Source organism: Neofelis nebulosa, chromosome 5, assembly GCF_028018385.1.
Source record: "Neofelis nebulosa isolate mNeoNeb1 chromosome 5, mNeoNeb1.pri, whole genome shotgun sequence".
Classification (NCBI taxonomy): domain Eukaryota; kingdom Metazoa; phylum Chordata; class Mammalia; order Carnivora; family Felidae; genus Neofelis; species Neofelis nebulosa.
Genome location: NC_080786.1, coordinates 84,851,236 through 84,878,232, shown reverse-complemented (window position 1 = coordinate 84,878,232; position 26,997 = coordinate 84,851,236). Strand labels below are relative to the sequence as shown.

The window sequence follows — 26,997 nt, the reverse complement described above, 5'->3', positions numbered from 1 at the left end:
TGGCACCCTCACTTCCGACCTCCAGGGCCGAGACAGAAACTTCCATGGTTTAGAAGCCGCCCAGTCTGTGGAATTTTTGTTATAGCAGCCCCAACAGACTGAGACAGAAAACCAGTTTGACCTCCTCTTCCCTTACATTTTAATTACATCTTCACGGTTCCTATTTCTAACTAAGGTCATATTCACAGATTTCAGATGGACGTGCGTTTTGGGGAAGGGATATACGATTCAACCCAGGACAGGCAGAGGGTGAAGTAGACTCCCCCGGTTGGTTGATGAAGTCAACTTTATTTATTTCTTTATGTATTTACGTATTTAATTTTTTTTTTGATGTTTATTTTTGAGAGAGACAGAGACAGAGACAGAGCATGAGCGGGGGGAGGGGCAGAGAGCGAGGGAGACACAGAATCCGAAGCAGGCTCCAGGCTCTGAGCTGTCAGTACAGAGCCCGACGTGGGGCTTGAACTCGCGGACCATGAGATCATGACCTGAGCTGAAGTCTGACGTCCAACCGACTGAGTCACCCAGGTGCCCCTATTTATTTATTTATTTTTTTAAAGTTTATTTCTTTATTTTGAGAGAGAGAGAGACAGACAGAGCACGTAAGCGGGGGAGGGGCAGACAGGGGGAGAGAGAGAGAGAGAGAGAGAGAGAGAGAGAGAGACAGACAGAGAGACAGAGAGAGAGAGAGAGAAAATCCCAAGTAGGCTCCACACTGCTGGCACAGAGCCTGATATGGGGCTCAAATCCACGAACCGCGAGATCATGACCTGAGCCGAAGTCAAGAGCTGGACACTTAACCAACTGACCCACCGAGGCGCCCCTGATGAAGTCAACTTTAGATACAAAAACAAATGGGTGTAACCTGGAATTCATTGAGAGGGACGCTTTCCATAGTGGAATTTAATGGACACTTTTGTTTTCTGACTAAACCCCTTTTAAAAGTGCTTGGACTCTGTAACTAGGAAAAAGAGGTATTATACATTTCTGGGACTGGTTTGTGAAAACTTAGTTTTTAGGGAGTCTTAAGCCTACATTAAGTAGGCTTAAGTTGCTTTGCTGTGAGAGAAAATAATTTTCTTTTTCTTCTGTGGATGAGTTCGTGGTTTGGAACAGGGGCATTCCTACACCTTAATGTTTCCGTTTATCTCAGCGTGTTGTCCCCTTGGCTTTAGGCCTACTTACGTCTCTGTTCTACCCCTCTCACCTTTCTCTCCCCAAATTTAGAACTGACAATCCCTTGAGTTATGTGGAGGGAAGAAAACAACGGTTCAGGTCTCTCAGGGAGATTCAGAAAGAGAACAGAAACTCAGAGACATGAAGCACTCTGTCCCTCTTGGCTTGTATGCACACTCAGAACTAAGTCACAGAGATGTCGTTCCCATGGTGACCCAACGGCACGGCCACAGAGACTTTGCTGGGTGTCAACTCAGCTGTTTTTTCCTAATCTCCTATAACACAGCAGTCATATAGAGAAATGCAATTGGGCTTGACTTTAACATGGCTTTTTATTTTTCCTGACGCAGGTCTGGCTGGCAGGACCGGGGGTGGAGTTTTGAGCAGCGAGGCTGGAATGGTGGACAAGGGCCAGTTGACCAGGGTCACTGAAAGCCTTGCTAAAAGGTAGCCTTCATCCGGGTAGCCTCCCTTTCTCAAATTCTGCTGTCAGACCACCTACATGAGAATCCCTTGTGGGTACTCGTTAAAAATGTAAATTCCTGGGCTCCACCCAGACCTTTTAAACCAGAGTCCAGGGAGTGGCACAGAAGTTTGCATTTTTTGCAAGCACCCCAGGGGATTCTTGTGCAAACTGAAGTTTGAGAGCTATTGCTGTAGGTCACTTGGAGCCTGGCAGGCAGGAAGCAGACGTGGGGTTCAGCAAGAGTACTTTGATACCGTAGGAAGTGACTGCAGCTAGGTGGTTGGTTCATAATCCGGACTTCTATGAAACACCTGCATCCTATGCTTCCTTGTGCTGTGCACTGTTTGAGATGATTTAGAAACAGCAACTCATTTAATTCTCCTAACAACCCCAGGATCGAGTTCTGTAATTGTCTCCACGTTCTGGAGGAGGAAACTGAGGCACAGACACTGGCCCGAGATCAGACAGTGGTGTGAGCACCCGTCCTCAACTACTAGGCTCTGCTGAGATGGAAGGGCGTGGCCACCTATTGGACAAGTGCCTCGAGGAAGGAGAAATCAAGGACAACCAAGAGGATGATGGGAACGTTACCCTGAACCTGAATGTGCAGATGTGCTGGTTTCTACGTTCTTCTGCTGCTAACTCCTCCCTTATTAGTTGTGAGGTCTTTAAAGGCGGGTATCCTGAAATCACCCACGGCTTCCAAAAGGTAAGTAGCCCATGTCAGCTTGCACAGGCACCAGACTCAAAACGAGGAAGTCAAGATCTTAGAATCATCTCTGTCAATAACTTGCTGTGTGGTAGAGTTAGTAAACATCAGTTTCTTGATCAGAGAAGTGAAAGCATACATACATGTTGCTTCCTCCTGTGAAATGAGCAAGGCTTCAGGGTTGCAGAGCTCTAGAGGGTGCCATTCAATACCCTCTGGGGTATCATTCTGGGGATACCCAAGTAGGAGCTGCAATTATTATTATTATTATTATTACTAATTATTATTATTGTTATCATCTATAAATTTCTTCCAGCTTGAACATTGGGTGTCTGAAAACACTTGAATGACTCCTGCCCCCATGCCCTGCCTGAGAAATAAAGAAAGTGGGTTTGAACTTGAAGACCAAAAATAGTCTATAGGCAATTTTCTCTCTGTAACTGGTTTGTTCCTCCCACCTAGTTACCTCTGTCGAATTCATTTGAATCCCTTGCTGGCAACTTCTTTCCTGGCAATGTCCACCTCCAGGTAAGTGAGGAAAGCACAGACCTGGACAGAGGCTGACTAGACCAGCACCTTTGCCAGCTGGCTGCCTTTGTCTCTATAGCTGAGCAAAGTCATCTGTGGACAAGACATTTTTCCAGTGAAGGCTGCTTTGCCTGATGGTATGCACTAGCTGCTGAGATGTCTGTACATTGTTGCAAGAAGCCTGGAGAAACAGAGATGGCTGTTCTCAAACAACTTCTATGGCTAATTTTAGAAAGAAATCTAGACTAAAGGAAATGCTGTCTGCTGTTCCTATGCAATATTCATCAGGTGAAGACCCTTTCCTCAGGACATTTCCTGAGGAAGTGTGATCTCACACTTGAATGTAGAAATGGTGTCATCTGAGGAATTTCGAGAAATTCGGTCTCTTTTTATTCATTTGTTCATTCGTTCAACCAACTTTTATTTGGTGTTTATCGACCCCACGTTCCAGGCATAGATTACATATCAATGACCTTGTGCACTATTTATGTAGATTTGAGGTCAGAAGACCGTTTTTAAATCCTCCCACTAACTTTGCCAACTCTGTGAGCCTCAGTTTTCTATTCTCACGGGGACCTTGTTGGAGTCGAATGATTTCATATGCATAATGGATGTCATATGTCAATGGGAGGTGCCAACGTTAGGGATATGAGGAGTGTTGCTAGGGCAAGCCTTAACTGTGTAGGTAACAATGGAATTCTGATTAAGAATGCACTTAGGTGGGGGCGCCTGAGTGGCTCAGTTGGGTAAGCATCTGACTCCTGATTTTGGCTCAAGGCATGATCCCAGGGTCGTGGGATCGAGCCCTGTGCCGGGCTCAGCGCTGAGCATGGAGCTTGCCTAAGATTCTGTCTCTCTCCCTCTGCCCCTCCCCTCCTCCCCCCTCACCTCCCGTCCTACCTCGCCCCGCCCCACTAGTGCATAAGGTCTCTCTCTAAAATAAAAATATAGAAGAACACTCTTAGGTGACTTCTCTCAGGAGAACTAACAGGAGAGAAACAAGCTCTAGGCTACTTGCTTTATCTCTGGGCATGAATTAAGCCTTTAAAACCCTTTAGGGAGTAGGGGATGCCCTGCTTTCCAAAGTCAGTAATCCTACAAGGCTACTTGACTTCCAGAGTTTTTCACCAACCATTCACTGATCCCTGTTTTCCTGTTCAATGCTTCTTCATAATACACCTGCTAGTGTGCAGGAAATATCCTCCTTCCCACCTCCATGGCGATGGACCCTGGAAAAGGTAGCCTGCATGGAAAGAGAGGCAAGGACAGGTAACAAAATGGTTCTTATTGGGTCTATTTGATTCCTACTAGGCAGGGGCTTGGATGATCTGACCAAAATTCTAGCCAGGTGGTGGAGAAGAGAAGGCTGAGTTGAGCGCCCTGTCTTGGTTCTATTTACCAAGACAGAGCCAAGTGATGAGAGGAGGGTGAGTGTCCCTCTCTGGCTGCTCTGCTCCTGAGTCATGTCCTTGGTAAGCCCACAGCCTTTGAATCTGGAAAGGCACCATCTGATGGGGCTGCATTCACAAGTCTCTAGGCGTCTCTAGGAGTTCCAGAAAACACTGACCGCTCTCGAGAACCTTAAGAAAATGTCTTTAATTTCAAACCCCTCCTCTTCATTCATTAAATCCTCAGACTTCCTTTTGGAGCGTAAGACAGGGCAGTGTCCTGGGCCACCGTGGACTTGACCACTCTTTAGATCTGCGTTGTCTAGTATGACAGCCACATGCGGGTAATGAGCACTAGAAATGTGCTAGGCACCATGGACATTTGCTGTAAGTGCAAGGTAGTCACCAGAGCCCGAAGACCGAAGACCCAAGGAGGAATGCCAGTGATATCATGAGCGAGTTTTCAATATTGATTACATAGTGAAATAATAGTTTCTATTTATTTATTTATTTATTTATTTATTAAAACCCCAAACTTTTATCTTGTGACCAGTCGTTGAACTCCTGCAGATGAACTGGATGCAGCAACAGCCGCCCTCTTGGGTTTAGGTATCGTTCCTTCGCAGAATCCGTGCCTGAATCTACGGTACACGATTTTTAGGTGTCTCATTTGACTGGTCCCCGTGGTATTTCATCTCTTAGCCTTGGCGCTCCAGTTATACTTTCAATCACACTTCTTATTTCGCTTATTTTAAAAACACTGACATTTACTAATTATTTGGATTTTAGCATCCTAACTTGAAAAGTACTCTCTCTGTTATGGGCTGAATTATGTCCCTTCAACATGGCCGCAGAATGTGACTGACTGTATACGAAGACCAGGCCCTTGAAGAGATGGTTAAGTTAAAATGAGGCTTTTAAGCTGGGTCTTAATCCAATCTGGCTGGTGTCCTTAGCAGATGAGGAAAAGCTGGACATAGAAAGAGGCACGAGGGATACCCAGGCACAAAGGAAAAACTATGTGAGGACACAGCAAGAAGGCAGATGTCTGCAAGCCAAGAAGAAAGCCTCAGGGAGAAACCATCCCTGTGAACGCCTTGATCTTGGACTTCTAGCCCCCCGAAGTGTGAGAAAATTAAGTTCTGTTGTTTAAGCCGCCTGGTCTGTGGTATGTTTTCGTGGCAGCCCTTGGAAATGTATACACTAACCTTTTTCTTGGTAGACCTGGAGAAAGCTTAGTGGCAAGAGAAAACAATTTCTCCGAGGCCAGAAATCTGCTTCCTGCAACAATCTGTTGGGGCTTCAAAGAGAGCTGGGAACACTTCTCTCTCTTATTGCTTCTGTCTGAGAGCAGCGTCTGCTCTCCAGTCCCCATGCCCATATTGTGTGCTTCTCTGTCTCCTCTTCTACTAACAGTCCTCTTTGTTCCTTGACAGATGATGAAGATTTAAGAGCACTAGCGTCAGAAAACTGGCATTTTGAAGAGAACTGGCTGACCTCAAGGTTTTATATCTAGGTCTATGGAAACACACAAACCCTTTTTCCTCTAAAGTTCTTTCAAGACATTAATCTGAAGGAAAGATAAAGCCAGATGTATTAAAATAGTCACAGGATTCTGAACACATTTATTGGTAGAAAGAATTTAGTGTTCTAGAAAATTTTATATCTATTGGACAATAGGGGTAACCAAAAGATTCGAAGGGAGGATGCCAGGCCATATGACTTCTAGAGTTTTCTGCTAACTCTAAGATCAACAGGTCTGTAACTGTCTGTCCTAGGGTTTCATCTACTCTGGATGGGAGCAGTCTTAGGGATGGAGAGAGGACCGTTCAGACCAGGTGAATCTTGGAGCTGGTGAACGTCAGTGGAAGCTTCATCTTCACAGACATCTGCCTTCTAGAAAACAGAGTTGTGGTCCATCGCTTTACCAATGAGTCAAGAAACTGTTTTCTTAACCAGGTCAGTAGAATAGCATAAAAGGCCTTAAGTCACATCAAGTCTCCTTAGAGATGATTTTTGAACTTGCAGAACATGCATCTATAAAATGGCTTGGGCACAGATTTCACTGAAGGGAGAAAAAGTACAAAAGACTATGATAGACCCAAGGATTATTGTCTTGGCTTCTCTAGAACAGCTGTCTGGCAAATGTTACACCACGTCTGAGATTATTTTAGAAACTTTGTCTTGGAGAAGAACACGTAGGGAGACTACCAGACGGATTTGCTCCTTCCCCGCCCCCCCCCCCCATCACAGAATAAGAATTTCAAGGACATTTGTACTTTCAATGAGATCATCCTGGTGATGGTCTTATTTTTTGAAACTTAAATCATGTCACATCTAGTAAATTTATAGCCAAGTGTGGTTACAGCAGTGAGTTGATCCCAATATAGCTATTTAGGTCTCCCTCCTCCTTTTCCTTTTCTTTATTACCATGATAAGTAGAATATTCTAAAGATATTTTGTTTCACCAAGTATCAGTTGAAGCATTCTAAATGAAAAATGTATTTAGTGGTGAAATGATCAATGATACCTACTTTCTTCAGGGCCACCTGACTGGCTCTGTCAGTAGAGCATGGAACTCTTGACCTTGGGATTGTAAGTTCGAGCCCCATGTTGGGTGTAGAGATGACTTAAAAATAAAATCTTAAAAGAAAGCGATATCTACTTTCTTCAGTTTCCTTTCAGTCCTTATTTTCTGCCCAAATGTCGGATTTTCTGGGCTCAGTGAAACGGATTATGCCGGGGTTGGGGGAGGGGGGGAGAGAGAGAGAGAGAGAGAACAAACAAGAGGTGTGTGCAGTGGAATAAAAAGACAATGATGAGAGCATAATAAAACTCAGTGTAGGCTTTGGGAGGGGGATCTATGCCTGTCGGGGAGAGTGAGAGAATGGCCTACTGTGAGCCCTCACCACATTCTTGTTCACATCAGAATTCCAAGTGAAGGAGCCATCTGTCAACATGTATCATTTTCATCAAGGTAGTGTCAGAACTATGAACACTAGACTCGGACCGTTACCGAAAATGCCACCTTAGCGGTTCTAATGATGACGTTGGAGTGCGTGTATGTATGCGTATTGGTTACTTAATACACTAATTATGGGGGGGGGCTTTTGCAGCTAAACTGGAAACCAAACCATAATTCACAATATTTCCACGCTCTAAATAATAATTAAAAAAAAACTTTTGGATCACAGCAGGGTTGTGAGTCAGGGACAGCCTATTCTACTTGGAGAGAAAGGAGGGTCTGCGCGGCTTCCTATGGGACTCCCTGGCAATATTCCAGACAGTCCCCAGGAGCATCATTTCTTCAAAAAAAGAAAAGCTGAAACAGCTAGAGATCTGAGACCCAGCACACAGAGGGCACTCTAGATGTTTGCAGGCTTTCGTCACCTTTCCGCAAAGGAAATGGGTATGTGCTAACTACACGCTGCCAGTTATTCACAGCCTTCATTTTCTTCCTCTTCTGCCTTCTCCAGGTTATATTAAGCTTAATTATAGGTTCACTAGGTGTTGTAGATTTCCTAAAGTCTGCAAGAAAAATAGACTTTCCGACTGACCCAGACAATGCTGAGTGCATTAAGGAATGCACTGAGGAAGGAAGGAAGGAAGGAAGGAAGGAAGGAAGGGAAGGAGGGAGGGCGGGCAAGCCAATCGTCGGCAGACAAGACGACATACACACTGTAAAATGTTTCTTTGGAAATTCGTCACTCAGGAGTAATGGCAGTAGAACGCACAGGAGAATCCAGCACAGGAAGGTGCATTGTTCTGTGCGGTGGTAAGTCGGTGTTGCCTCTGTTCCTCTTACACTGTGATGATAGCACATTCATTTCTGGCGCCCCCGCCCCCCCCCTTGAAGAAAATCAGCATTCGTGTTACAAAATTAGATTCTGGTTTCTTAAAAAACATTTATTGAAGTGTTCATTTTACATGGGAACCATGTCAATACCCTTTAGTGTTTTGTTTTTCAGAACTTTTTTTCATTGAATGGGTCAGATTTAAAGGTCAAATGGAAGAGCCACTGCTAACTAAAGGTTGATGGCGAATGACATTCAGGCATCATCAGTTTAAACCAGCAAAGATATAGGACTCGTTTTCAGACATTCATTGAGCGCATGTCTTTTTAGCGCTGCACCAGTCTGCCTCAGCTGACAGGTTACTGCCCTGTCCTTGAGGGAGGCAGCCTATTTCTTGGAAACAGTGACAAAAATATGCTTAACATTCACTACTTTGACTTGTTTGTGTCTACATTTCTTCTTTAAAGTTTTTTATTTTTATTTTTTTATTTTTACTTTTTTAAAAGTTTTTTATTTTGAAATAATTTCATACTTACACAAAGTTGGCAAAAATGAAACAAAGAACTTCTTTCCTGAGCCTGAATACTGTAATGTAGAATTCCTACAAACAAGGAAATTCTCCTACATAACTGGAATGCAATCATCAAAATAAGGAAATTAACACTGATGCCTTCCTACCATCCAGCTTCAGGTGCTGTTCAGGTTTTGACAGATCATGGTCCCTACAACAGAAACCCAGTTCAGGATCACCTGTTGTATTTCGTTGTCCTGTCTCCCACTTCTTTCACTCAGAGTGCCTCCTCAGTCTTTCCTTGACTTTTACAACTCTGATACTTCTGAATGTCACATTCTGATTATTTTGTAGAGCGTCCCTCCATTTGCATTTGTCGATATTTCCCCCTGATTTTTCATTATAAAATTAGTCTCTCTTGGGGTGCGTGGGTGGCTCAGTTGGTTGAGCGTCTGACTCGTGATTTCTGCACAGATCATGATCCCAGGGTCGTGGGACCCAGCCCCACGTTGGGCTCTGCACTGGGTGTGGAACCCGCTTAAGATTCTCTCTCTTTCCCTCTGCCTCTGCCCCTCCCCTGTTCTCTCTCTCTCTCTCCCTAAGATACAAAAAAAAAATTACTCTCTCTTTGTCACGAATGAGAATTTTGTGTAGTGGTACTCTGAAACTATGCAAATTTCCCATTTCTTATTCAACTCCTCCCCCACCGCCCAGGTTTCAACATCCACTGGTATCTCTTGGATGAATTAATTATTGCTAAGATGGTTGCTGAATAGTGATTTTTAAAATTCCATCATTTCTTCATCTATTAGTTAGTATTTTACTGTAAGGAAAAACTTTCTTTCTTCTCTATTTTTTTGTGTTAGCATGGACTTAGGGATTCCTATTTTCCTCAATAATTACAATGTATTACTACCATTATTTATTTTGAGAAATAAACTGCCCCAGATTTGACCAGTGGGAGTGCTTTCAAGCTGACTTCTGTGCCTTGTTGACATATTAGTCATTCTTTGAGAGGCTGTGAATCTTTTGAACAGAAACTCTGCTGTGCTCAACAGAAAGGGGGGCTCTTCTTGGAGTCTGGGTGCCTGGGCTGCAGTCCTCTTGGCTTCTTTCGTTCATAGTTGGGTATCCTCGGGAGAGTGGTCCTTCCGCTTGAAATGGGGATAACCAATATCTGCATTATCTGTAATATTGGCATTGATTGAATTAAATCTGTACAAAAGGAAGCATGATTTCAATCTGATTAATCATGAAATTCAGCATCCATCAACATGCCATTGCATTTGAAAACAATCTATGGTTAGATTTTCCTGAGTCTGAATGAGGATTGCTGAGACCATTGTAGAACATCTAAAATCAAACAAGTTAGGGATGTCTGGGTGGCTCTGCCGGTTAAGCGTCCAACTTCAGCTCAGGTCATGATCTTATGGCTTATGAGTTCAGGTCCCACGGTGGGCTCTGTGATGACAGCTCAGAACCTGGAACCTACTTCAGATTCTCTCTCTCTCTCTGCCCCTCCCCTGCTCCCTCTCTCTCTAAAATAAATTAACATTAAAAAAAAATTTTTTTAAGAAACTAAAACCAAACAAGTTAGTTTAAGCAACTACTTTCAAAAGCAAAAATTCTAAAAGAGTTATGGAAATGTTTCTAGATAAAAACAGTGCTCAGTGTGGGATGAACATGCATTTTAAGATGCTTAAATGATATGGAGTGAAGCCCCAGACTAGGCGAGGTGAAACCTTATGAGAGACCTACGCCCTCCAGACCAGTTAGGTGGTAAGAGCCCTGTTCCTGGTGGGAAGCACAGAGGCCCACAGCCAGACTTTTGTGGAGAAGGAAACACCTTTCTGTGCTGAATGGTGAAGCAGGCATCAGCCCCTAATTCATTCGTGACCCTGGGCGGGCTGCACCCCTCCCAGGGCCTCAGTGTCACCAACAAAGCCAAAAAATAAACAAGGGTGCAAAAGTCCTTTAAACTCTCTAAAGTACCGCTAAAACTTCTATCTGAAGATGTCGGATGTGATCTCTCTCCACCCTTGAGACTCTAAAATTCTCTGCCCCGTCCCCTGAGCTTTGATTCCAGGGGCTGTTTATTTTGAGCATCAGTTTGTGCACAGCCCATAATCAAGGATTCAACCTCTCTCACTGCGGGTGTCCCCTCTGGAGAGGAAGTGAACCAGTCGGGTTTTGTGAGCTGGCATTCTCCCCTTCAAACGTAATCGCGGCCCTGCCCTAGGGACTGGATAGAGAGAAAGAGAAGCTTTCTTCCTAATCCATTAGTATACTGGTTTGTAGTTCTTGCCGTTGCGAATTACATTAGAGGGAGGGACTCAGGAAGAAAAGATATTTTGCCAAGGTGGGGCATTCGTTTTCTATGGTGGCTGTAACAAATGACTACAAACGGGGTGGCTTGAAACAACAGAAATTTATCTTCTTACAATTCTGGAGGCCACGATTCTGAAGTCGTGATGTCAGCAGGGTCTCAGCCTCCCTCCAAGAGCTCTAGGGGAGGATCCTCCCTTGCTTCTTTCAGCTTCTGGTAACTCCCGGCGTTCTTTGGTTTATGGCTGCATCATTCAATTTCTGCCTCTGGCTTCTCCTCATCTGTATGAGGAGCTTGTCATTGGTTGTAGAGCGCGTGCGGGTAAAGCAGGGTGACGTTATCTAAAGATCCTTATTTAACTGCATCTGCAAAAACCCTTTTTCCAAATCAGGTCACATTCATAGGTTTGGGGCGTTAGGATATAGACATATCTTTTGGGGGGCTACCATTCAACCCACTATAGGTGCCTTTTTTCTCGCACTTCCTGCGGTTTCTGACAGGCTCACAGCAGGTCTGCTCTGGGTCACCTTCACTCTGAGACCAGGCTGATGGGGTGGTGGATTTGGAATAGGGTGGTCTTGTGGCAGAGGGAGAAGAGCGTGTGGGACACCTCAAGGTGGCTCTTGAATCTTCTGCCTGGAAATGATGGCTGTCACTTCTGCTCATTTCACCAGCCAGGGCAAGCCCTGTGACCAAGGTTGATGTCAGTGAGGAGGAGAAATATCATCTTTCCCCAGGGAGGGGCAGGGACTATTTCTGAACCACAGTAAGGCAGGCCATAGGTGCTGTAGGAGGAGCCCCTCTGTCTGTTTAGAAGCTGCAGAACTTCCCACCCAGGGAAGATCGCCGCTCATCCAGGCTTCCTCCAAATCCTTAGCACCCCTTCTGCAAGCCCTGTGCTGTGAGCATGTTCTGACCACACCCTCCACTTCATCCTGCGCTCGTCCCCCAGCCCTCGTTGTTCCTCATTTCCAAGAAAGAAACAAAACAAAACATGTTGACTTAAGAGTTTTATGCTCTTGCCTGCGAGACTGCTGTCGGAGCTTTGCTTCCTAAACAGACCCCACGCCGAGCGTTTAAAGCACGGCTATTTTCACAGCAGCCACCAGAAGAGAACTTCACTCCTTCCTCTGTTTGCAGAGGCTCTGAGAAATGGTCAAGGACTTGGCCCCGAAGCCACAGATGGACTTAGCAGTGGATCCCAAGAGCCTTCAACAGCTGAGGCAGAAGAGGCCTGAGGGAGGGGGAGTGTAGCTGGTAGGAATCTCGTGTTCCATAATCGGGCCGCCAGGGCTCTGCAAGGCCCCCAAATTTTAAGTCAAAGCGCGTGAGAGTAGGTGTCCATCGAGGGTATATTTTCTGCCGGGAGCCACAGCTTACATCCCATTCTCAAAGAATATGCAGACCCAGAAAGAGGAAGAGCCACAGAACCTAATCTAATTCCTTCATTATGTGGCTGATATGGAAATTGAGGTTTGGCTCCTTGGACCAAATGGACTGACTCTATTTAATATATGACTGATAACTTCATCAAGAGCTTTTCCCCTAAACCTTGGTTTTGTTTCTGTGAGTTCATTTCTCTAATGTTACAACATATTCTGAGAGAAAGGAAGACTCTTTGGAAAGTTACATTGACTTTTAAAGCCACAAGGGGATCATTTGGGACATTCCTACCTCGGCGGTTATTACCCCACAGAGCTACCTCTAGCCTTCTCTTTGGTCTCCACGGGGACCCGTTACGTCTCTAACAAGTAAGTATGAAGACTTATAGTGCTGACTTACCAGAAGGGTTTGCTTCGGGAATTTCACAAGACAGGACTGCTGCTGTCTTGCACGGAAATTTACATCCCATGAAGCAGAAGAGAGAATGACGATGGCAGATGATGGTAATAGGATTGCATCAATATTACATGGCTACTAGGCAGAGAACCCATAAGTTTTAATAGCACAGCTCTATTTATCCTCCTCTGTTTCCAGGACACTGGTTGGGGGTGAATGGTGTTTCCTTTTTACAGATACAGAAACAGAGGATCAATAATTTATTAAATACGAATTACTTAATATTTCCTAACAGGGTCTGTGGCTGGGGCTTCCGGGGTCTGTGGACCCCTGACATGAGCTGGAAAGACAAGTATGTATTTGTATGTGTATTTGGGGGAAGGAGAGAGGAGCACGTGATTTTCATCAAATTCTACCAAGTTCTGTGGTTGTGAAAGGTTCAGAGCCGCTTTTATTGTATACTAATTGGCAGAATAGCCCAATCTTGACATGGAACCCGATCTTTTTGATTTCCCTCCCTTTTGGCCTTGGTTGCTGACCTCCACAACAGCAGACAAAATCGAAAGCAAGAACAATTGTGGAAGAGTCACGTTAGATAAGTTTCCCTAACTCATCTCTGTCCTGGAAAGTTTAAAATCTTCCTTCTACTTATGATAGTCCTGACTACGGTAGAGTCCCAGTAGGTTAGAGCGGAAAGAAACCCTAAAACACGTCAGGATTCACAGATGGAAAAACTGAGGCCTAAAACATTGATCACATTCACATAACAAATCAGGGTTCGAGTTCCTGTGCATTCCTTTTTGAGAAATCAGCTCCAATCTCAGTAGGGAGGCTCTTGCCAAAATTTCTTAACAAATGACAATTCAGTGTGACTCATTTTTTTTTTTTTTGACATCATGCAAATGAGGGAAACAACACTGAGTGGCTTTCTGTCCAGAGATCAGGATATGAAGTCTGTCTGGGGCCACACGTTCCCTTGGGACATGTCGTAGTGTCAGAAATGGGTCCTGGAAGAAGCGGGCCTTTGTCCGATTCTGTTTGGTGAGTGAGCTCCTCTCAGCCATGGTGGCTGGAGGGGTGGTTCCGCACCCACACGTACTCTGAGGGAGACTTACACCAGGCAACCTCGTTAGGACTGCCATCAGGGATTGCTGTCTCTAGATCTGCCATCAGAGGCCCCTTTCCTCCTAGCCTCTATTTTTTCTGGGGGAAAACGTTGTCTTTGCCAGATTAGATGTTCCGAGCCAACCAGTGCCTCCCTCCCACCTGAAGCAGAACCACAGTCATTGGGCCCCTTACACTGAGGGCCCCAGGAAGCACCGAGCTAATGCTGTTAGGGTGTGCAGGATTTTATTTTTAAATGGCTTTTTGCTTCACAGGTGGATTCCCTTCTGGCCTGAGGGACTCTGGACCTCTGTGACTTCCAAGAGGGGTAAAGTTCAATGCTAACCTCACCAGCGAGAGGTCAGTTTCAGAAGCTGGCCATGCCCTGGTTTCTTCCAAGGAGACAAAACAGTGTTTCTCAGAGGGGCCTGTGAGAAGGCACCTCAGAAATGTAGTGATTTATAAGCAGGATGTTATTTCCTATACAGTAGGAAAGCTGGAGGATCCCTTTATTTTTTTTTTAAAAATCTTAAAAAAATTTTTTTTTAATGTTTATTTATTTTTGAGACAGAGAGAGACACAGCATGAGCGGAGGAGGGGTAGAGAGAGAGGGAGACCCAGAATCTGAAGCAGGCTCCAGGCTCTGAGCTGTTGGCACAGAGCCCTATGCGGGGCTGGAACTCACAAGCTGTGAGATCATGACCTGAACAGAAGTCGGACGCTCAACCGACTGAGCCACCCAGGCGCCCGCTTTATTTATTTTTATAAAGTTTATTTATTTTGAGGGAGAAAGAGCGCCCCGGTGTGCGTGCGAGTGGGGGAGGGGCAGAGAGAGAGGGAAAGAGAGAAGCCCAATCGGGCTCTGAGCTGTCAGCACAGAGCCCCACGTGGGGCTCAAACTCACGAACCCTGAGATCATGACCTGAGCTGAAACCAAGAGTCGGATGCTCAACTGACTGAACCACCCAGGCGCCCCTGGAGGATCCTTTTTGTACTATCCACTCAGGGGACAGATGAGGAACCTGAGGCCCACACAGGGTCAGTGGCTGCAGGAGGCCCCTGAGCCAGGTGGTAGCAGAGCCCGGCAAGGGCCCAGGGTCTTGTGATGGAGCTGGTGAGCTGGACACTCTACACATCCCTCTTTCTCTATTCATCCCTGTTCCTGCAGTCTTCCTCAAACTTCAGTCTCCAAATTGTGCCACAGGTCAAATTGGGGGGCCCCCTCGAGTCAAAATTTCAAGAACTTAAGAATACAGATCATGAGATCTGCCAAATAGCATCTAAGACACTTCCACTTTGGAATACACTATAGTGTAAGTTGTGGGGGTCCCTCGGGTCCTTTGCAGCCAGGGTATTGCACTCTCTCTGCCTTAAATCCTGGGGTGCAGGCCAAGCACGGAGGCCAGGGCTCCTGCTATGACTTGGCCTCAGCGAGTTCACCATGCACTCAAGTCCAAGGTGAGTTTCCGGGGAACAGGTTCTCATCACCTACCCCCTAGAGGCGGCAGGTCGCCCCTCCCTGCCCTGCTCCAGCCCCTCTGGGTTGTGCAGGAGCCAAAGGGGATTTGAGATAAAGGAGACGCAGGTAACAGGCCCAGCCCACGCCCAAGGAGCTCAACCGGAGGCGGGAGGGTAACTCAGGCCAGCACACTCACCTCCCCGGAGATGGGGAGGGTGGCCCGGCAGCCAGAAGGAAAACTCCTGGGCTTTTTTATTGAATCCATAAAACAAAAGGTGAGGGGGTTTCTGGGCAGGGAAGGAATGCGTGGTTATTTATGGCCGCTGATCTGCAGAGGAGGAAAACTCGGAACTCCTTCCAACTCTGCGCGTGATTCATCTCCCCCGGGAGCCGCAGGGCCGAGGCGGGCGTGCGCCGGCAGCCCCGGCCCCGGCACACTCCGGCCGCCTGCTTATTTACGGTGCTTTATCAGCGGCTGTGCGCGGCGATAAAGTTTACGAAAAGAGGCGGCGTCTGCGGCAGGCGGGCCGGCCCGCGCTCCTTTCCCACACTGATTAGGATCAGCCAGGGCTTTGGAAGCTGCAGTTAAGGATCTCGGGTGCCGGGAGCCGCGTCTCCCCCTTCCTGCCCCGCCCGCCAGCCCGTCGGCTGCGGGCCCGCGTGGGAGCGGAGGTCAGGGCCGCGGCCAGGCGGGGGCGGGGCGGGGCGGGACGGAGGGGGGCGGGAGGGGGAACGCCCGCGGGGGAGGGAGCGGCGCGGCGCGCGTAGCCTGGAGGGAAAGGGCAGAATCCTTCACGCCCAAAGGCTTGGTGCCCTGTTGCGAGAGGGAACGGGCTGACGGGAGTATTTCTCTTCCTAAGGCTGGCAAATTCTCAGCCCCTACACTGACCCTTGCAAGTTCCTTCCCCATCATTTCGTGGGTGTTGCTTTGTGTTTGCATTTGGACTTGACTCATTTTCCCCCCATTCATGGCCCTGTATTGTTCCTCCTTTCGGAAGATAGTAATTGCATAGCTGCTTTACTGGACCCCTCCAAGCCGGCAGGTTCATTAGAGATTTCTAGATTAAGAGCCGTGACGCTGGACCTCAGGTCCTGGAGGTCCCGAGGACAGTCCAGGGAAGGGTCACTGCAGCCTGGGGCTCTAAGTAGCCCAGAGCAGACACCAAGGCAGGCCCTGTTCTGATGCTCTGGGAGCACTAACTTACGCCATCCTCATGGTGACTTTAGGGGGGAGGTGCCATTATTACACCATTTGACAGAAGGTGAAGCTGGGGCTCAGAGAGGGTAAGCAACTTGCTTAAGATGACTCATGAAGTCCATGGCTGAGCCAGGATTTGAACCCTGGCAGCATGGCACCACCACAGCCTGTGCACAACCTCTAAATGTCCCTGACTTTCTAGAACAGACAGCGAGCCTGGTGAGTGCAGCAGCCGGGACAATTAATCCTGCCTGGGGGAACCCAAGTGGGCTTTCTGGGGGCAGGGGTGTTATTAGGGATGGAACTTGAAGCCTAGGTGTTCACCAGACAGACGCGAAAATGAGAGGAAGGCAGTTTCCACAGAAAGGCTCCTAGGATGCGACTCCTTTCACCTTCCATTTTGTGTTCTCCCCAAGGAAGTGCAGAGCCTTTATATTGTGTGAAATGGGATCACCTTCCCAGGCCTCAGCCTGGATCCAGCGGTCTCCATCTACTGCTAACTGAAACCCCACCAGCTCCAGCGTGCTAGTCACCGAAAGCAATCTTTCCCTCTCTCTTCTGTCACACTTGCCTATGTGCAGTAAAGCTCTCAGCTCTGGACTCCATCCATCTTTATTACTGGACTGTGAACTTCTGGAGGGCGCTGGTCTATTCCTTCCCCTCTTTACTCACTTTGCCTCAGGCCTGGTTGAATATCCTGCCCATAAGAGGTTCTTAGTAACTGCATTTGGTCAAGAAATGGGGGGTTGGGAAAGTCTCTGATCTCACGGATGCCCTGCTTACACCTTGATAGATTTCATGATCAAGCAAACTAAAAATGGAGACGACGGGTGTCCCCATCAGAGAAGGTCTGGACCACTCTCGGCCTAGAGAATATGAAGGCAGAGTCCGTCACCTAAGCCCGAAGTCCCTTAAAATCCCTCCAGCCTAGGAACAGGATTAGTCCCGGGGACTGGGCATAGCAGGAAGTCTTGTCACCCCAGCTATGAGGAAAGAACTGTGAGGGCCCAGAGCCAGCAGATCATTGCATAATCCTTCTTGATTTCAGTTCAGCTTTCCATAGGGCCAATGACACGGTGTGGACATTTGACTCCAAAGGGTATGGTGTCAACTATGGACACCTGTCAGCATCACTGCTCAGAGGGTTGGGACTGTGTCTTATTCTTCGTTGTATTTCCGTTTGTTTAGAACTTGCTTTAAAAGCATTTTAATTGGAAATGGGAAATGTGCACATGATTTACATATTAAAATGATTCCCCGGGGTCCAAGCAGACTCCTTAGCTCATCATCGCCCAGCCCAGAGGCAGCCATCATTCAGAGTTTCTTTTCCCCGAGGTGCCATGTATTATACAATATTTTTGTATTTTCTGTGAGGAACTAATAAGGTTGTTGTGAGCACCCTCAATGCCTTTGCAGGCGATGGTGATGGTGTTAGGGTTGTTGGTGATCTGGAAAAGAGGTTTTAGGGTTCCACTGACCTTGAGAACTGGAGAACTTGTCTTGTACATTATGATGATGCATAGCAATAATGGTGTAATAATAAAATCTGGATACCTCAGATGCTATCTTGAAAAAGGCAGGTCTGGTCCAAGGGTAGTGGAGAAAGGATCCAAGGAGATGTGGTTGGCCACAGATTGGATATGGGTAGGAAATGTTAGGCCATTTTAGCAAGTACCACTGTGCTCTAGGGGGATCATAAGTAGACCCGATGGAGATCAGCAAAGTATTTATTGGGTAGACTCCCCTTAAAGTATTGATAAATGTCCTGTCATTTGTTGGTTACTCTGCTGTATACTGCTAGGAGGGAGAGTCACAGAGATGAATAAAGTAACTTCTAGCTGAATAAGGAGGAAATCTATCAAGGCATAAGCAGGGCATCTGTGAGATCAGAGGCTTTCCCAACCCCCCATTTCTTGAATGCACTCATATAACGTTCAATTAAATGCACTCATGTAATGTTAAAATAAAGGGTGCCCACAACAGCCTGGTTGACCAAACTGGCATCATTTCATCTAAAAAAGAAAAGGACGAAACGTGACTTAATTATGTAAGAACATGGCACAGTAAGCTGGGTGCCCCCGGGTTGCACTGTCTGAGGACAGATGTCTTCTTGTACCCTGTGGTTGTACACCACAAAGCATTTCCAGCCCCCTGCACAACCCCTCTGAGTTGTCCTAGGAGCCCCTGGGACCTGTTCCTGCCGGCCACTCAAGTTACACTTGGGCACCCCTAGGCATTCTGGAGTCAAAGCTCTGGGGAAAGAGGAAGAAGGTTCCTTGCCTGTCTCCCTTCCCTGTGTGTGAAGTCTGGTAGTGCAGTCCCAAAGCTCCACTACCTGCTCTCTGAATTCTCCCAAAACTCTAACACGATGGTCTTCTCAGTTTTTCTGTACGGTCCTGCTGCTCTTGTAAGGCTCAGATAGGAGTCCACTGCATGTTTGGCTAAGGGATACTCAGAATTAATTGCTCTTCCCCTCCAGTGGTGAGGACTATGTTCCGGTTAACCACCGTCTCTCAGGTCACCTTTCCCACAGAACAAGCTCCCAGGCGGCCCCTGGGCCTCTCCACAGTTGTGTCAGACAAGCCCAGACACGTCAGAATTCCAGCTCAGGTTCGAACTGAGACCTTGGTTTCCCCTCACAGTCACTACGATTCTGATCAACTGTTCACCAAAGAAGGCCAAACTAGAGGTTATGGGTATAAATGACAGCAGGAAAAATTTTCGTGAGTGAAAAGGAAGGATTTCTTATATTGGGATGATAACAAGGAATATTATTTGGATTCCCTTAAGGAAGAGTCTGGAATCTTTCTTGCACAGTTCAGAAGAAGGCATCCCGCTTCTTTCTAAGCTGATGCCTTGGTATTCCTGAGGCGAACTGACATGTCCTACCTTGAAAACCGAATGGCAGTGGCCTTTTCCCTAATTCAGGTAATGCAAGTTTTCCACGTAAATTTTTTTTTCTGTACATTCTTCTTAACTCTTAAACCTTCAGCACCTGCAGGCAACCAAACTAATGAACAAGTAGTAAACATATGAATGGGAAAGCTTGAAAACCACCGATCTTGCTGAGTGTGTTGCTTTTTTTTTTTTTTTTTTTTTTAAAGAACATGTGTGCTTGTGGTTTTATACTGCCTGCCCATAATGTAGCCATATTTTCTGCTATTAAAATTGTTCCTCGTTCATGGACGGAATGAAACAGGCCATTATTCCAGGGTGTTCCCGGAACAGCCTCATGTTTCAGGAAGCACGCCATCACCCTGAGTTCTCTACCACCTGAGTACACTTGAGCCCGGCTATATTGTAGATTCTCTAGTATGTGTTTCTTTCCTCCTTCCCCGCTCCCTCTGCTGGGTCCCGCATGGCCCAGACTGACTCCTTACCTCCGCCAGGCTAAAGATAACCTCTCCATCTGGGATGTCACCCACCCGCTAAATTTATCCTCAGGGGTGAGTTGGGGCTACCCTGACGGGTGTCTCCAGGCAAGCATCTGAGCACCCCGGGGCTCTATAGCACTGGAGGGCCTTGGGAAGGGGAAGGGACCCAGAGGGAGAGATGGGGGGGGGGGGGGTAGGGATGAAAGATGCAGAGAGAGGCTGACAGGAAGCTGGCAAAGGGACTTCAGAAAAAGGGTGACACACTGTGGCCGCGGCCGAGGTGGTCTGAAGGATTTGACTGCTCCCAGCAAAGGTTCCTTTTCTGACAGTTATAATGTTACTGTAACACAACACCCGGAGGGAAAAGCCCAGTGCTAATCGGGGCTCAAGAAGTCAGTGGACTTGGTGTACAGAGTGGGGTGTTTAATTTTATGATGTGGCTACGGGTTCCATGAGAGACTAATAAAAGAACTCCATAAAATGCGGCTTGGAGGCACCGGGCTGCAGCCTCTGCTAGAGGGTCACCCTACTCAGAAGTGGTTTCAGAGCAGGGCCAGTGTCTAGCTGGTATGCACTGGGTATGGCCATTCCGGTTCGTAGACCATTCAGAGACTTCTGTGCCCGTTATTACAGAGCTGCTACTCTTAGGCTCCTAAGTGCCTCCCTGCTGCTGCACTGACTGCCCAGCCCCCATCCAGGACCTCCCCAGGACCCAGCAACCGAATACGGGCTGCTTGCAGACCCCCCTCTGTGTCTCCAGTGCCACATCGGTTTGGAGTGGCCGGTGCCCACGCAGTATCAGTTGGTGCGTATTTAAAATGTCACCCGTTCGGGGTACCTGTGTGGCTCAGTCGGTTGAGCGTCCGATTTCAGCTCAGGTCATGATCTCGCGATCCGTGAGTTCGAGCCCCGCGTCGGGCTTTGTGCTGACAGCTCAGAGCCTGGAGCCCGCTTTGGATTCTGTGTCTCCCTCTCTCTGACCCTCCCCCGTTCATGCTCTGTCCCTCTCTGTCTCAAAAATAAATAAGCGTTAAAAAAAAACAATAAAAAAAAATATAGTCACCCGTTCTACATCATGTCTTCCTGGGGGTGAGGCCTGGCAGATACCTGTGGAGCAGACCAGGGACAGTTCCATCGGACTCCCCTTCTTGGATTCCAGACCAGTCCAGGGTGCCCAAAGGAGGCTTTCTTAAGAGGTGACTCTCATTCCCCTGGTTGCTTCAAGGACACACCCAACTGTTCCCTTGAATCATATTTGACTGCCTCAAAGGAGAGTGTTAATAAGCAGAGGAATGACTTCAGGGTTGAAGAATATTTTTGGGAGAAAGAGACAAATTTGCATAATATTTCCCAAGCAGGAATTGCATTTGCCATAGAGTTTGAATTAGAAGGAAACTTAGACATCTGGTCTCTCTTTATAGCCAGCGTGGCCCCTTCTATAGCAACCTTCCCAGGAGATAGTCAGCCCCTTCTAGGTCATGCCCCTTGCCAGGGAACTCAGCTCTCTGAAAGAAGCCTCCTGTATGAACCAACAGGAACTGAAATTTTCCTAACAAATGAGAAGTATGAACCCCCTTTGTTGAGCTGAAATCTTTCTATACATCTCAACTTTTTGTTCCTCACTTCGATGGGATTGCAAGTTCAAAGAGAGCCTCAAAGCAAGCAATGCCATCTACTAACCTGTCCTATAGTATCAAGTGAGGTGAGAGGTCATGCAATCATTTGTTCATTCATTCATTCATTCATTCATTCAACCTATGTTTACTGAGTGGCCACAAAGTGCCAGACCATGTCCCCGGTGCTGGAGATTCAGCAGTAAACTGGAAATGGTTCTGCGCTGGGAGACTGTCCAGTCCACTGGGGCCGGTAATAGACATCTGGAGAGACCAGAGGAAGCTGGGGTGGTTGAGCTTTGCCTCTGAACCCCATTCCACGTGGGTGGGGCTGTCCTGAGTGACTGTGGGTAAGAAGCTTCTGTCTATGGTTTTCCTTTGCCCTCACCGGTTGCTAACAGCCTGGTGAGTCCACTGAAAGCATCGAGTCCTCGAGATGGGCCCTCGTTGTACAGACATGGAGATGGAGAGGCCAAGGACTTCCGCCACCATCCTCCTCACACTCTTGGAAAAGTGCTCGTGAGCATCAGCCAACATTATATAACGTGTTTTGCTGAGTGAACAATTGAAGAGAATAATTCTTTTGTCTTCCATAAACGAGAAATATTGGACAATCTGGATAAGGAGAAAAGAAGACAGTAAAAATTATTCATAGATTCATCATCTACAGAAAACAATTTGGTGTTGTGCGTGCAAACTTTTTTTTCTTGGTGTGTTGTAGATCTGCGGATGTGGGAGAACACACACATACACACACACACACACACACACACACGCACGCACGTGCATTTTGGATTCTATCTTTTTTGCCCACTTATTTTCCCAGTGACCACAGCTTTAAAGTAAATCCAATTATTAAAAAAAAAAAATCAAATTATTGTGCATAACTTTGAAGGGCTTCCCCCAAAGAAACCAGTGGAGAACAAAGAGTTTAATGGTCTTCTAAGCAGATTGGGCATCTGCCAGAGACCACAGATCAAGTTTGTCCTTCATTTATGTGAAGAGGCTGAGGGTGGGATGGAGATTTTTATAAGATGGTACATTGGCTGCCCTTGACTTCCAACTCCAGTCCGGTACTTCTCTCCATGAGGCAACCACTGGGAATGATGGTGGTGGAGGAGTGAGGACAAACAGACCCAGGGAAGGGAGCGGCAGCTGGACAGCTTTGAGCTTTGAGCTCCCCTCTGAGCCAACAGACGGAGAGCACAGAGATGAGGCTCTAAGTGTGATGGGTCCTGGGCTCCATCAGCATTCATGGGCGACCTCCCTGGTCCCAGGCTGTTGAGGAGAAGCTGAACCTGGGAAGACAGCAGAGCTGAGACCCTTCTTTCTTCCTGGTGCCTTGATCAGAACTGACTCCCTATATACAGCTACTCCCAGGACTGCTGCCACTTAAGGAACCCCTAGAAGCTGGCCCTGAGCTTCAAAGGACAGATAAAAGAAACCTGTGCACGTAAGAGGGCTCAGCAGGCAGAGAGAGGGGGAAGAAGAACCCACTGAACAGCTCCTCAAGGAAATAACACTGACAGCCTGTGCAGAAGTAACAAGGACCTTCAAACACAGTCCCAAAAAAGGACTTCCAGGAACTAAATCATATTTTTAACTAAAATAATCATTGAATGAATGAAGGCAGAATATAGACTTAGAAGATCAAGTGCAAAAATATCCCAAACAGGGGCGCCTGGGTGCCGTTTGAGCGTCCGACTCTTGATTTCGGTCATGATCTCAAATGGTTTGTGAGTTCAAGCCCTGGGTCAGGTTCTGTGTTGACAGCATGGAGCCTGCTTGGGATTCTCTCTCCCTCTCTCTCTCTGCCCCTCCCCTGCTCTCTGTCTCTCTCGAAAATGAATAAATAAACATTAAAAATAATATATTAAAAATACTTTATAAAAAAAGTCCCAAACATAGAACAAGAATACAAAGAGATGGAAATCATGCAGGGACAATAAGAGAGAAGGTAGCTAATGTCAGCAGACCTAAGATATCAATCCCCGGAGTTCCAGGAGGAGAAAAAGAAATAGCTGAAGGAGAGGGAATAATTAGACAAATGATAGAAGATAACTGCCCTGAGTGGGAAAGACCGGGGTCTAAGGTTTACAGACAACACTGGGGGGGTTGGGAGTCACTAGCACTGAAAGCCACATACCTAAGCCCATCCAGATAAAATTCTTGAAAGGCACGTGTAAAGAGAACCTCTTTCCCTCTTCAGTACAAAGAGGGAAACATTAGTTACAAAGGAAAGGAAAGGAGATGGGGGTCATATTTCACACCTCTAATAACGGGGACTCGAAGATGCCTGAAAAATACTAGAGCTGTCTTGCTGGTCAGAGTAAAACAAAACAAGCCTTACCTGGGTGCCCAGGTCTTTTGAGAAAAAAAACCTCTAGAAAGAACCGTCAGCAACACAGACAAGTCAAGACAGGAGAAGATGAAGAAGTTGGTGGGGAGCATTTGGGCCCCTGGATCACTCTGTCTGTATGTCTCTCTGTCCCTCTCTGTCTCTCCGAGGCTGTCGCAGCCAAGGCCTCAGCTGAACCCAAGGGAGAACTTTGGCGTGGAGCCCCTCTGAGCCCGGATGGGTCTGGCCTGTTCACCAGGCAGGAACCAGCAGTGAGGGTGCCCCAGGGAAGGAAGCAGACCTGGGGTGTGGCAGTTCCCTTCAGCTCCAGGCAGTTGTCTGAGGGATAGAGATGTAGCTGGGGAGCCGACAGCAGCCAACGCTCCTTCCGCTGGGAGGGAGGGACACCACGTCCTCCACTTCTGGGTGGTTGTGCCGGGGCTGTGCTGGGAGATGCTTACCAATCAGTTTGGGGGGTGCAGAGCTCCGATTTGTGGCTTCTGCCTATTTTTGTGGTCTAAATACTCAATCATGGCCGATATCAACCTACCAAAGTGATATTGCTGCCCACAGAGGTGGGAGAAGGTGCGGGCAGCTACCTCCCAAGGGGCTGGTGCCAGCTGGCTCCCATCCCCCACTGTGTGCGCCAAGGACCTTAGGGGGTACGCGGAGCAGGGGACAACAGGAGGGGCAGCAGGTGGGGCTGCGGGGCGTCCTGTGCAGTGCTAGTGCACTGGCCCTGGCAGGGGTCCCTCCTTTGGACTCATTTTCTTCTTTTGGGGTCACCTTTCTAACCCTCCTCTCTCCTTCCCCCTGTCCCTTCATTCACCCCAGTAAATTGGCATTCTTTGCAGGTAGTATTCCAGGAGGAATCTCAAACCCTCATTCTTTGTGAAGTCCATGTGACCATCAAATCAGGAGGCTGTTTTCTCTGTGGGCAGTTCTGAGAATCAAGGTGAGATGCTTGGAGGGGGTGGCCAACATTTTCTGGAAGGGACCAGTGTTGGCTTTGCAGGGCATATGGTCTGTGTTGCAGCTAGGAATGCTTCACTGGACATAGTTTGCTGACTCTTGCTATATATGATACCACTGTATCATAACTTCCGTGTAAGCCCTAATTATGCCTATTTCTAAGGGCCAGAGGAAAGAACCCCTTAGCTCTGGACTTTCGCACCAACCAGCCCTGAGGAAGGATTTAGCCTTGGGGGAGGTTTTGTGGTTCCCACTGGCTTTGTGAAAGTAACCTTACCAAGAATGCTTTTTTAATTTCTTTTTCTCCAGGCTTAAATAGAGTGAGGAAAAGAGAACCTCTGGATTTTTTTTTAACCCACAAAAACCCCTCGAAACCCCAAAATCTAACTCTACTAACAAGTCCTTTTATTTATTAGGATCCTGTTCATTCTGGATTTGAAAAGACAGACCTAGGAAGGAGGTGGGCACTCACTCACCATCTCTGAAAAAAGGTATAGTAAGTAGATTAACAGAGTAAACCAGATTAGAAAGCCAGAACTTTTAACTGGCTCAGAAATTAAACTTTTATTTGGCATTCTAGCAACTGAGTCATTTGAATGTTAATATGAAATGCACAGGTTTTCTATATATGAAAATGGATAATGTGGGTCTTTTTTAAAAATTTTGTTGGGCAGCATTTGATGAATACCTCCAGCATGCTAGTGTGGATTATTCTAGACCATAGTTTTCCAAAGATATTTGGGGCAAATCTCTCTTCTACTGCCTTCAAGTTTTTCAACTTAAATGAGTATTTTTGACTTCTTGGACAGCCATATGAATTTTTGTGACTATGCATGGGATAGATTCCTACGTTTTACTAGCCCAGGTAAGCCATACCTTACTAAAAGACATACCTTGCCTCCTGACCACTCCTTGCCTTGTAACTCCACAAGGATGGGGATATGAGAGGCCAATTCTATTTTGGCTTCCAGTTGTCTTCGAATGTGTGTGTGTGTGTGCGTGTGTGTGTGTGTGTGTGTGTGTGTGTGTGTGTTTATTTTGGGTGGTGGGAGAGTTACTTTCTAATAGAAAGTCCTTGCTTTATCATTACTTTGTTCATTTCCCCTCGATGACCAGGAAGCTCAGGGCTGAATTTAGTGTCCAGACAAGCCCACCCGGTTATGTAGCAACCCTCTTCAGCAACCGTCCTCAGCTTTCCTGGCTGACAGATTTCTATGGGAATTCGATGGAAGCATTTATATATGACCACAACACACAAGCACAGAATAGAATACATTCTGATCACTCCTTGTGGAAATCTTCAACCGCCGTATTTTATGTTGTAGTTGTGTTGCCTTTTGGCGTCCCAAATGCTGATGTATACAAGGACTCCAAGACATGGGGGAGATGCTGACGAGCGTCGGAAGGGTTTCGCAAAGGGGAGGAGATGGTCAGCACTTGCTGAGGGAGAGTATCTCTCCAGGAATGGATCACCACTGAGTCCTGTAGTCTAGGGGAAAAGGGCTAGTCCGAACTGGAGTCTGGGTTTTACCCGAGCCGGTTCTGTCTTGAGCATATCCGATCACTTCAGTGAGCCTCCGGCTCCTTAGCTGGAAACTGAGCATGCTCCATAGGACAGTGGGAGATTAAGGGGGAGACCCTAGATCGGAAGAGTTGGCTACACTGTGGAGTGTGGTGCAGATGAGGAGTAAGACTGCTTCCTCAAGATCCACCACCAGCAGCACTCAGATTCAACCATGACCAAGGGACGGACATGCAGAGGCCATTGACCAGCTTGGACAGCAAATGCCACTTGCTGGTGATCCAACAATCCTGCGCCCCCATTTGTTTCTTGCTGCTTTAGGAAAAGGATCAACGTTTAGGCAGCTTCTAACATAGCTTGAAGTGAGTATGTAGAAACTGCCAGGCCAGTAAGGCCATGAACCATGTCTCTGGGATGCCCAGGAGGAATGCCTGTACCTACCTCAGGCTCTCCTGTCCCCCACCCTCCACACCTGCACCCAGTTAGCCCCTCGTTTAAGCTCCAGTGCAAGGACCAGGCCTTCCATGGACCTTCCCTGATAGTGCGTTCTTCTGTCCTCTAGGCCACAGGATTCTTGTCCATCTGATTACAGTAGCATTTACGGCTGGTTCTGTTCATCTGTTACTGAAGTGAACGTAACTAGTTTATTGAGTACTTACTACAGGCCTACCTTGTTTCATTGGGGTTCAGCTTTATGGCACTTCCCAGATATCGCATTTTTTTTACGAATTGAAAGTTTG

The 26,997-nt window shown here is 47.0% G+C and overlaps 1 long non-coding RNA gene across 2 annotated transcripts; it reads left to right on the top strand.

The window, feature by feature from the left end:
• Window positions 1-1,008: 1,008 nt before the first annotated feature.
• Window positions 1,009-26,997, top strand: LOC131512347 (uncharacterized). Of its 2 annotated transcripts, XR_009262101.1 has the most exons (7): window positions 1,019-2,351; window positions 6,046-6,226; window positions 7,197-8,042; window positions 12,973-13,029; window positions 14,057-14,141; window positions 24,618-24,718; window positions 25,152-26,997. It is a non-coding gene; the product is annotated as an uncharacterized LOC131512347 (long non-coding RNA). The 2 variants fall into 2 exon arrangements; XR_009262100.1 differs by lacking the exons at window positions 7,197-8,042; window positions 12,973-13,029; window positions 14,057-14,141; window positions 24,618-24,718; window positions 25,152-26,997 and having other exon boundaries at window positions 1,009-2,351; window positions 6,046-6,925.